Genomic DNA, 10,894 nt, shown 5'->3' with positions numbered 1-10,894 from the left:
GATTTTGAACTTTTCAAGCCTTTGAGCTTGTGGGTTAGGGAGAACAATAGGAGGAGGTGGAGGAAGTGAAGCATGATCTTGTGTTCCTCGATCGAATCGTGGAATATCATCTTCATGTGGAAAGTTTGTTCCACGATATTTGGGAAGACCATAGTTGTCATACTTTGATATCTACAAAACGGGAGAAAATTCATGTTAGTTGATTGATTGAGTCCTTAATAAATCACCCAAATGAGATATTAAGGCTAGGACCCAACACAATATTCCACAACTTGGGAGAGGGATGGCGTAACCCAAATTGCAAAATATTTTAAGGTAAGTGAATGACGATTCACTAATTTTCCACCATGAAAAACGAAAAGGAGATTAGGTTTTAAATGTATTGAAAAACTCCTAGATCCTTTGAGATTCATTGAACTTTTCGATGGCATGTTTAAATCTTGATATGCCCCTCAATTTGTGACTGGGATGTTGAGGATCACAAAACAGGGTGTGAATAACCATGCAAACTTACATGGTGCCCCCAATGTTACAGTCATCTATTCGATGTGCCGGTTAACCACACACGCTCCACCGAACTATGACAAACATTGAGTCACCCTTTGCTACCTTTGCTTAGAATCATTTAGTGTGCCGGTTAACCACACACGCTCCACTAACGTCTTCACAAGGGTACAAAGTGTAATTTCATGGAATTGCATCAAATTCACTTTTGTCTAAAGTAACTAAGATTGGGAATTTTGTATAAAACATTTAGTTACTATATACTTTATTATACTTTTAATGGAAAGGGTTTGCCCTATCCTACCCGTTTGGCTAACGACCCTCCACCAATCAAGGAAGCGGTGGATGAGAGTCGACACCCATTAAACGGCTATTTTATAGGCCATAACCTTATACCCCCCCCCCCCTCTTATAGATCGGCTTCATGAATAAGGCCTACTAACGGTAAGACTAGCAGTTTAAGTTATACATATATAATATTAGACTTTTAATATTATGTATAGTATAAGGGTGTATTTTACACTTTTAAAATACTAGGTGGTCTAATTTAATAAATTATACTTTTAATTTAATTAAATGCAAACAATATCACTATGGATTTATTAACTCTCGTTTAATTATACACTTAATTAATTTAATAAAACCATAAGGGTGCAATTTGAACTTTTTCAAAACTTAGGGTTTTAGAATTTAACATTTTAAAAATTAAACTTTTTAATTAAAATTTAAATTCAAAAACTTGAGGGCAAGTATTGAAACATTTCAAACCATTAGGGTTTAGAATTTAAATATTTCAAAATCAAACATTTTAATAAAAAAATTTATATTCCAAAACTTGAGGATAAGTTTTGAAACTTTTCAAAACTATCTAGATCAAAAAAACAAATAAGGCAATTAAACAATTAATTGGTGATTATCTAGTTTTGTCCTAATCCAATTTCATGCAAGATAATTGACCAAATAATTCAAATAATTTAACAAATATCAAATAAGGTAACAATTATCTAATTAGATGACAAAAATCTTTTATTTTGAGAAGAATAATCATAAGGAATCAATAAAAATAGTATTTTATTAATTTGAAACAATTATGACAATTATCCTAAGTCAAAATAGGCAGAAATCCCGAAAATCCGCCTGTCTGACAGCTAAACTCGTCGAGTCCACTTTGGAACTCGTCGAGTTCATCCAACTCGTTGAGTTCCTCATGGAACTCGTCGAGTTCAACAGGCAGAAAGCATAAAAATCGATTTTAAAGCTTGAACAAATAAACAAGGCATCAATACAATAGAAACCAATCAAGGCTCTGATACCACTGATGGGATTTAGCCATAAGAACATCCTATGTGCTAATGCAAACCCTAATGCTTGGATCTAGGTTTCTCTATTATACATGCAATTCATCCAAGACTTTAAACCCTAGATCTAGCATGTGATAATCAATATTAACATAAGAATGGGGTTTAGATCTTACCTTGATTGTTATGTAGCAATAACAATCTTAAATCCTCATTGTAATGGCTTTAGAAAGCTTAGAGTCACAAGTGTCACTGCTCTAATGGCTTATAAACACCAAGAGCAAGAGGATGAAGAATGAGAAGAGCGGAGGCACCCAAAACGTGTGGAACCCCTAAGGAATTAGTTAGCCACGTTTTTGGTGCCCTAGGGATCCTTAAATAGTGAGGCTATTAGGGTTATCTAATAAGGAAACCCTAATTTGACTGCTTAGTCCCTAAGCAACCCATGGACTCCCTCCTTAGAGGCCTTGGATGATTTCTAATGGGTTTCCCCATATAATTCGTCCACTCCATCCTCTATGGAGTCCATTAGCCCAATATTCAACTATCACACAATTGACAGTTCTAGTCCCTTAAGTTTAATTAATATCTTTTAGCCACAAAAAATTAATTGTTAATTAATTATTGACTAATATTAATTAAACAATATGATTTCTCCTTTAAATATATTATTCTCATAATATATTAATAAATCATAATTAATCCTCTCTCTCCAAAATTCATCCTATCAAGTTGCTTTAGTGAAGGCAACCAAAAAGGACAATGCGCCATCAGGTCAAGTACATACCAAAATAATTATGGACTTAGACACTAATCCAACACTAAGTCCATTGCTACCAACGTTTATCTAACAGGTACTAAGTCCATTGCTACCAACGTTTATCTAACAGGTACTAAGTCCATAGCTACCAACGTTTATCCAATAGACACTAAGTCCATAGTTGGCGATGTATTTATTAGGCACTAAGTCTATAGCTGTCATTATTCACTCATATCATCTTTCATCTCTCATCATTCATCTACCCATGTTTTACCCAACATATTAGTAAATATAAAATACATATACAATTTAAATTATTTAAAACATGTATAAAATCATTCATCCAGCATAGATATCAAATATACAAGTTATATGTACTTTATATCTATGTCTAAGATGAAAGTAACTATGCACTCACTTGTTATGGTGGTGATTCCAACCTCAGACAGTGCTTCGCCTCTATTAATTTATTTTCTTTCGACGAAACCTAGTATCATTACCACTAGATTTTTGTCTAATATTCATTGCGACTAATTATTAGGCTAGATTCATCATTAACTCAAAGTCTACTTCATGATTTATCAAGTAAGGAATAACCAGCTGGTAGGATCATATCGGAGGTAGGGTCTGTTTGGCATAGGAAGTATACTGTTTGGAAATCCCACTTTAAACACCTCACTAAATCACAACCTAGACATCATCCCCGTAAGTAGATCAATCAGTATAACGACTTTAAATCACTAATAAATCTTATTTATAGGTTCATAATAATGATATTATATTTAAATATAAGCTATATTTAAAGTATGGTAGGCGTATCTCACTTACAGCGGGTTTTTATTAAAAATCGGGCTTCGCTGGAGCAGCATTCCAGAACCAAAAAGATCTTTTCTCGGAGCCTTCGGGAGCCTCAGGGCTTCCTTTGGGTGCTATGGGGTTTACCTAGGCTTTAAGGGGGGGGGGGTTTAGAGGCTAGATAGAGGTTCTAGAGAGGGAGAGAGAGAGAGAGAGAAAGGGAGAGAGAGAGAGAAAGAGAGAGAGAGAGATGGCTTGAAAGGTGTGAATAAATCGGCAGCCCTTCATCTTTATTTATAGGCTGAATTGGGGTCAATTCATGTCGTGAACTAGCTTGGGCAACAAGTCACAGCCTGGTGCTGACACGTGGCATCGCACACAGGGGGTAAATCAGTCGATTTTTCAAAAATTCATAACTTTCGCATACGAGCTCCGTTTTCGACGTTCTTTATATCCACGCGTAGGTAAAAATAAGATCTACAACTTTCATTTTGACTCCGTTGGCTAACTCTCAGTCGATCTTAAATTTAACAGTACGAGGAGATTATACTGTTAAATTACCGCGAAATTTTCGTAACTCCTTCATACAGACTCCGTTTTCGTCTGTCTTTTTATAGTTGAGTTCCTATAAATGAGATCTTCGACTCTCAATTAGGTTGCGTAGGCCAAAAACCTCTCGAACTAAAATTCGAGTTTCGGGTCGTGCACTGCTATGCCAAATCTTAGAAAATTCATAACTTCCTCATACGAAGTCATATTTGGGCGTTCTTTTTATGGACGCTCTCGGTTTAACATATTTGATGAATTTTGTTTAGATTACTAAGGCAAAAAAGTCCTCTATCATAAATTCGCTATTTATGTCTCACAACGTCGTGTCGGTTTTGTCGCGAAACTTCGACGGGCCATAACTTCTTCATTATAACTCGGATTTCGGCGTTCTTTATATGTACGGAACCCTTGTAACATATAATGCAACTTGGTTAAGATTAATCCTTCTCAATAATCTTCCATCAAAAACTCATTTTTGATGCTTATTGTCTCTAAATTGACTAGCCTGAATCTGCGGGCTGTAACATTCTGTTTATTTATTAAATAAATTAATTAATAATTGATTAACTAATAGTCGCCATAAATTGATATTATTAAGTGGATTGTGGGTTTTGAGGAGCCGAATGTTATAAATTGGATTATTCGGGGGCTAAAGTGCATTTTTGGGATTTATTTTGTGAAGACTTTTAGAAGTCAGGGGTTGTTTGGTAAGATTGGGACTTAAATTGAAAATATATTAAAGTGTTGAGGGCTGCTTGGTAATTATTAGGATTGTTTATGAAAGGAATTATGGAAGGGAGGGCTAAAGGGTAACTTTTGGAGTTAAATTGAAAACAAATGTTGTGGGGAGGGATTGAACTTGGTAAATGTACAAAATTTGAATAAACATGGGACTTTAAACTCGTCACCTCCCATTCTCACACTAACCCTAACCCTCACCTCTACAACCAGACGCCATCTTTTTCTCTCTCATCTAACCGTCGTTACCACCCCAACACCCTCTCATCTTTCCGATCGGTCGAAGTCCCAAGCCACCAGACGACCACCTCGTGTCCAACTTCGCTGTCGGATGTCATGAATGGCTGAGAGGGAAACGTTGAGGCCGATGAACGACCACCACCGCCAAAGATTGAAGACACACCACAATCCCACTGTTGCATCTGTTGCCATCAGCTGTCGCCACTTTTGTGGTGGCTGAAGAAGAAGACCGACGATTTGATGGTGGGAGGATTGGTCAGATTTGCTGCTGTCAGGTTCTTTTCTATTGCTGAAGAGCATCGCCGGCAGTTAACGATGTTGTTGCTTGCGGTTCTGTCGTCCTCCGATCGCTGCACGCCACCAGGTGGGTGGTGGCATCCGTTTTTGGCATAAGGAGTCGAGTGTCGCTGCTACTATTGGTGTGTATGCCTTTTTCTTTTGACGGAAGTGGAAGAGAACCACCATGGCCGCCAACCATGGTGGCTGCCACCATCTTTTGTTGTTCTGCTAACACCAACCGCCATGTGGTGATGGCTGTGTACGTGCTAAGGTGTTCGTGTTCGTGTTCGTGTGTTGTGATGGTTTAGGGCTTCAAGTGTGCTTCTTGGTTGGAGATCCAAAGGAAGACCCCACCGCCACCACCGTAAGGTGGTGGCTGCCGCTCTCTACCGTCGTTTGCTGCCACTAGGTGGTTATGTGTGTTTGTGTATTTTAGTGCGTGTGTGAGTGTGTGAATTTGGTATTTTGCATTATAACTTTGCAACCGATGATTATGTCATAACTAGCGTTTTGGCTAGGAAATTTCGTCCTTAAGTAAGTAAGGACTATTATGAGACTTATGCTAACACATCTACGTGTACAATATGAGTTCCTAATGATCCATGTAGAGTTAGAATGCAAATCTCTCCTAAATCTCTCCAAGTATGTGAAATGTCTCCCAAATCTCTCCAAATATGTGAAATCTCCCCAGGTATATCCAATCTCTCCCAAATCTCTCCAACTATGAGAAATCTCTCCCAAATCTCTCCAAGTATGTGAAATCTCTCCCAAATATCTCCAAGTATATGAAATCTCCCCAAGTATATCGAATATCTCCCAAATCTTTCTAAGTATGTGAAATCTCTCCCAAATCTCTCCAAGTATATCGAATCTCTCCTAAATATCTCCAAGAATGTGAAATCTCTCTAAGTATGTGAAATCTCTCCCAAATCTCTTAAAGTATGTGAAATCTCTCCTAAAGCTCTCCACGTATATCAAATCTCTCCATGTATATCGAATCTCTCCTAAATCTCTCCACGTATCTAAAATCTCTCTAAGTACCTTCCTCAGGCGAAAACAACTCAAAACCGAAAGAGAAAACCCAAAAGAACCCTCTTGGTCCGGATACTTACTAAGGAGCCAAGAAGGTTCTCACTTCGAATTTCAGCATGCTCCGGACAATCTCGCTTCGGATCCTCCTTAGTCCGAACTTTCCTCCTTCTTCGGAACTATATTCTGACTCTAGAAGATGTGGGGCGGTTCGGACCTCCAAGCTAAACCGGACAGCTTCGCTCCTGACCTCAGATCCGAGAAGAACACTCCGGACCCCGCCTAACGCCTCCAGAATTTCTTGGTTTCCACTTCGGACCCTCGCAGCCCTAACCCTCCCCTCCGGAATTTGAGATATAGCTTCGGAACTCACCCAACAACTTCGAAATTCATGCTGTGGCTCCGGATTTCACCTTTTGACTCCGAATTTTGGACTATTTCGGACTTTTTCTCCATTTTGGGGTATTTTGACGTTGGGAATCCCATCAAACGCGTGTTTTTCGTAACTTAGACCCCTAAAACCTCTAATTTATGCCAAAATTGATTATTTAAATCATATTTACATAAAATAAAAGTTTAGAATTTATGAAGATCTTATCCTAAATCAAGATAAGGACAAGGAGGTTTGACCTTGTGATTTGATGTAATCTTCCATTTCCCATGCAAATCACAGTATCTAATGTTTTAACCACCAGACAACCATGCATGAACCATCAGATCCCCATGCACCAAAGTTCCTTCCTTTTCTTATACTCTTAAAGCAACGTCAGTAAAAAGAAAATGGGGCTTCACATTCCTCTCACTTTTCTCCTATTCTCTCACATACTCCTCCCAAGAGCAAAAATCAAGGATCTTGCTGAAGCAAGATTTCTCAACTTCTCTCTAGAGTTTTAAGTAAGTTTCTCCACTCATCTAACATGTTATGTAATTTTCAAATGAATCCATATTATTTTATTCATAATAATATGTGGTGATCACCTTTAGGACAACATTCCTCCCAGGAAGTTACTCATCTCAGCCAAAGGTCTAAGCTTGAGATCTTCACTCCATCCTTCCAAACAACTCACAAACTAACTCAAGGTGAGCTTCATACCCCCAAACTTTTTCTCAAAGTCTTATTGTTTTTGGGGGGAGAATACAAGTCAAAGTCTTGCTTAAATCAAAATCAATTTGTTTAATGTGTATGCATGCCTTTTTACATGTGCTTAAGTATGAAATCCCTTAAAAATAGTCCAAAAACTCGAGATTTTGGTTAAGTCTCAAGAGTTTGGATTATATTTCACAAATCATGTTTGGAAACAAGAACTAGTATATATCTAGTATAAGTCACGAATTTTGGATAACAACAACTATAAGGAATTACTTCTAGCACATGTAATAAGGCATGCATACACATCAAACATAAATATAAAGGTTATCTTGGAATGTTGAGTCATACTCATGACTTTTTACCAGATTAACAAACTAGTTGAGATTATTTATAAATATTTAAAACACATAATTTATCAAGAGGAGTATATGAAAACAAAGTTTTCATGACAAAAGTATTTGCATGTCATAAACTGTTGTTGTAAAACCTTCAGGAACATAGGTAATATGTCATGAAACAGAAAATGCGTGTCATAACCTGGCGTCACGAATTTACACAACTTATAACTTGGCACTTTTCCTTTTGACTAATATGAGTTCGAGCCGACCATTTATAGAAAGGAAAGACCCTGTTTGCCAATTTTGAAATGTTGGGTCATTTTGATAAATGTCCAAAATGGCTTATTTTTCAATAAACGAAATGGAACGAACACGAGCATCCAGTTAACAAGCACAGTAAACGATATGGAACGAGAATGATATTTCTATTCAATTAGTACAAATTTCATTATTTTTCTAATAAATAATGGATCTCCAACGATTGCTCAAAAGGTTGCTAATATATTCTAGTCAGAAAAATCTCAAAAGTACCTAAATATAAAAATATTAGTGTGCGTCTAAAATCCTGTAAGGAGTTATAGCCAGAGTCTCCTGGAGGGAGAGTGAGAATTTGTGTATAAATCTATATGGGGTTGACACCCCTCACCTTCGTTGTTTGCTACAGCTAGACCGGCCAGTCTAGGGTGACAAATGTCTTTATCCAAAATGAGGGCGCCGGAGAAACGCCAAAACATTTCCGTCATATTAGTATGGTTATAAAGACTCACTAGAATATGTTATGTTATCTAGAAATTTATGTAAGGAAAACCTCATAAATAAATTTTGGCATGTTGTGTCGACTGTCCTATACATGGTAGTGATGGTCCGCAATTGTTGCCTTGACTGTCCTTTTTCATCGCGTAGGACGTCCGCAATCGCCATGTCGATTTCTTTCGCTTAACAAGTATAAAGTCTTAATACTGCTGTTTTACAAATCAGAAAACGTAGGACTTTATGGAAAGCGTTTTTACATGATTTTGAAAACAATAAACTAACACACACATATGCAAGTACACACAGTTGGAAACAGAACTTACGAATATTTTATAGCAGAAAATATGGGATTTTTTGGAGAAAACGATTTTATACGATTTCGATAACGATAAACTAGAACGTACACTCAATTTTACTCGATAAGAAAAACAAGATGTTCAACTATGTTCTCTTTTTGAAAATAGGGGATTTACTAGAAACGATTGACTATTACTATACAAAAGAACTGTTCTCGAACACAGCTCGCCTTTACAAATTACACTACTTTTCAAAATCACTCCTTATAAGGATGAACAAAAGTAATGACGTGCACATATATATATATATATATATATATATATATATATATATATATATATATATATATCCATGATTTTTAAAGCAAGACTTCAAACGATTTCATAGAAAATATCGGATTTTCTGAAAGTGCGATGAGAACGATTCTAAACAAGTGTAAAACTATTTATACAAAAATGCTTATGAACTGACCAGCTTTTTAGTTGACGCTTTTCAAAAAGACTTGTATTCTCAGGGATCTAGTAAGCATGTAACAAGGGACGCGGATGCTGGACTATTTAGCTGTAGTTTGGAATTTTTCTGCTTATGTCTCTTTTGTGTAACTCGAAGAACAAATACAATATGTAAACAATGTAACTTTGATATCTCAATGTATGATGTTTGGATTGCTCTGTTTCATTTATAATCAATTGTTATGATACTGCAAAATGAAGTCACCCACCTTCGGAAGTTTCCGTCGTCTGGTCAGGGGGTGCGACAAATAAGAATAATGAGAATAAACCCTAACCACCACCGTGAGGTGGTGGCTGCCACCTCCTGCCGCCACCAGCCACCGTGTCGGGTGGTGGTGTGCTTTGCATTGTTGTGTTTAATTCGTTTGGGGTACTTGAAACCATACTGGGCCCAATGAATCCCTAATGGGCCTAATGAACCCTAATTGGTCGAAGGACCTAACTTTTGGGCCTATTTGGCTAAGATGGGTTGGAAACTCTAATTAGGGTTAAGAAAACCCTAATGCCATGAAACCCTAATTTAGGACTTATCAGGACCGCATCAGAATTATTTAATAAACCCAAAATATTAATTAACAAACATTGGCAATTTAACTTAAAGACAATATTGGACTTAATGGATTAAGTCCTTAATGGGTTAAGTAGGAACACTTAACCCTAATCGACATTTTATGGAAATACCCTAATATTGGGTTTATGGGCTTGGACTTATCGGGACCCACTTTTGGGCCATTGGAATGGAATTGTGTATTAAGCCCAATCATACCATATAATTTATCTAGAAGAGTGATGGACTTAATGGATTAAGTCCTTAATGGGTTAAGTTAGAAATACTTAACCCTAATCGTCATTTTATGTGAAACCTTAATTTTACTTGGGTTTATTTTTGGGCCTTTCTATTGGGCCTTGATGATTGGGTTATTGGTGGTCCATCCACAAATAATCATACAGACTAGAATATTTAGATGGGCTTTAGGGTAAGGCCCATATGTAAGGGTTTGGGCCCAATTTGGAAAATTGGGTCATAGATGGGCCATAAATGGGCCTTTATGATTATGAGATGTTGGGCCACTTGAAATGCCAAATGTTTGGACTAGACTAAATAATTGGGCCTTAGAATAATACCATGTAAAGGTTTGGGCCCAATTTGGAAAATTGGGCCATATGTTGGGTTTTGATTCATAGTTTAACTTTTGGGCCTTGAGTTGAATCAAGCTAAGATAGGGGTAAAGCAGTCTTTTACCCCGAGCTTGGACTTATGATTTTTGTGTTGGAACTCAATTATTAATTGGGTGATGTTTTTATATTGACAGTTTAGGAATCTGTCATCCAGTAGTTGGGATTGTGTCTATGGGACTTCAGCAGTGTGAGGTGAGTCTTCTCACCATACCAATGGGTCTAAGGCACCAAGGTCGACCCATTTTATGTTATGTGGTATGATAGTTAGCTTTATGCTAGGTGGTATGCTAGTAATTATATGATGTGTGGTATGCTAGTTGTCTTTGTGATACTTGCATGGAAGACCCCGTTTAGAATTTATTCAGATAGAGGAACAAATTATGGTTAGGCTATGACCAATTTCGTGAAGATGATATCATATTTTAGATCAATTTTTATAAACCTACAACAAAGTAATTAACCGGTAAGAACTCTGAAACCAAACGACATCAACATATATTTTAGTCGAAGCAGAAGTACCTTGTCAATGAGGT

The sequence above is a fragment of the Lactuca saligna genome, chromosome 8 (assembly GCF_052625555.1).
Source record: "Lactuca saligna cultivar CGN05327 chromosome 8, ASM5262555v1, whole genome shotgun sequence".
NCBI classification, from domain to species: Eukaryota; Viridiplantae; Streptophyta; class Magnoliopsida; order Asterales; family Asteraceae; genus Lactuca; species Lactuca saligna.
This window is presented reverse-complemented; position numbering follows the sequence as displayed.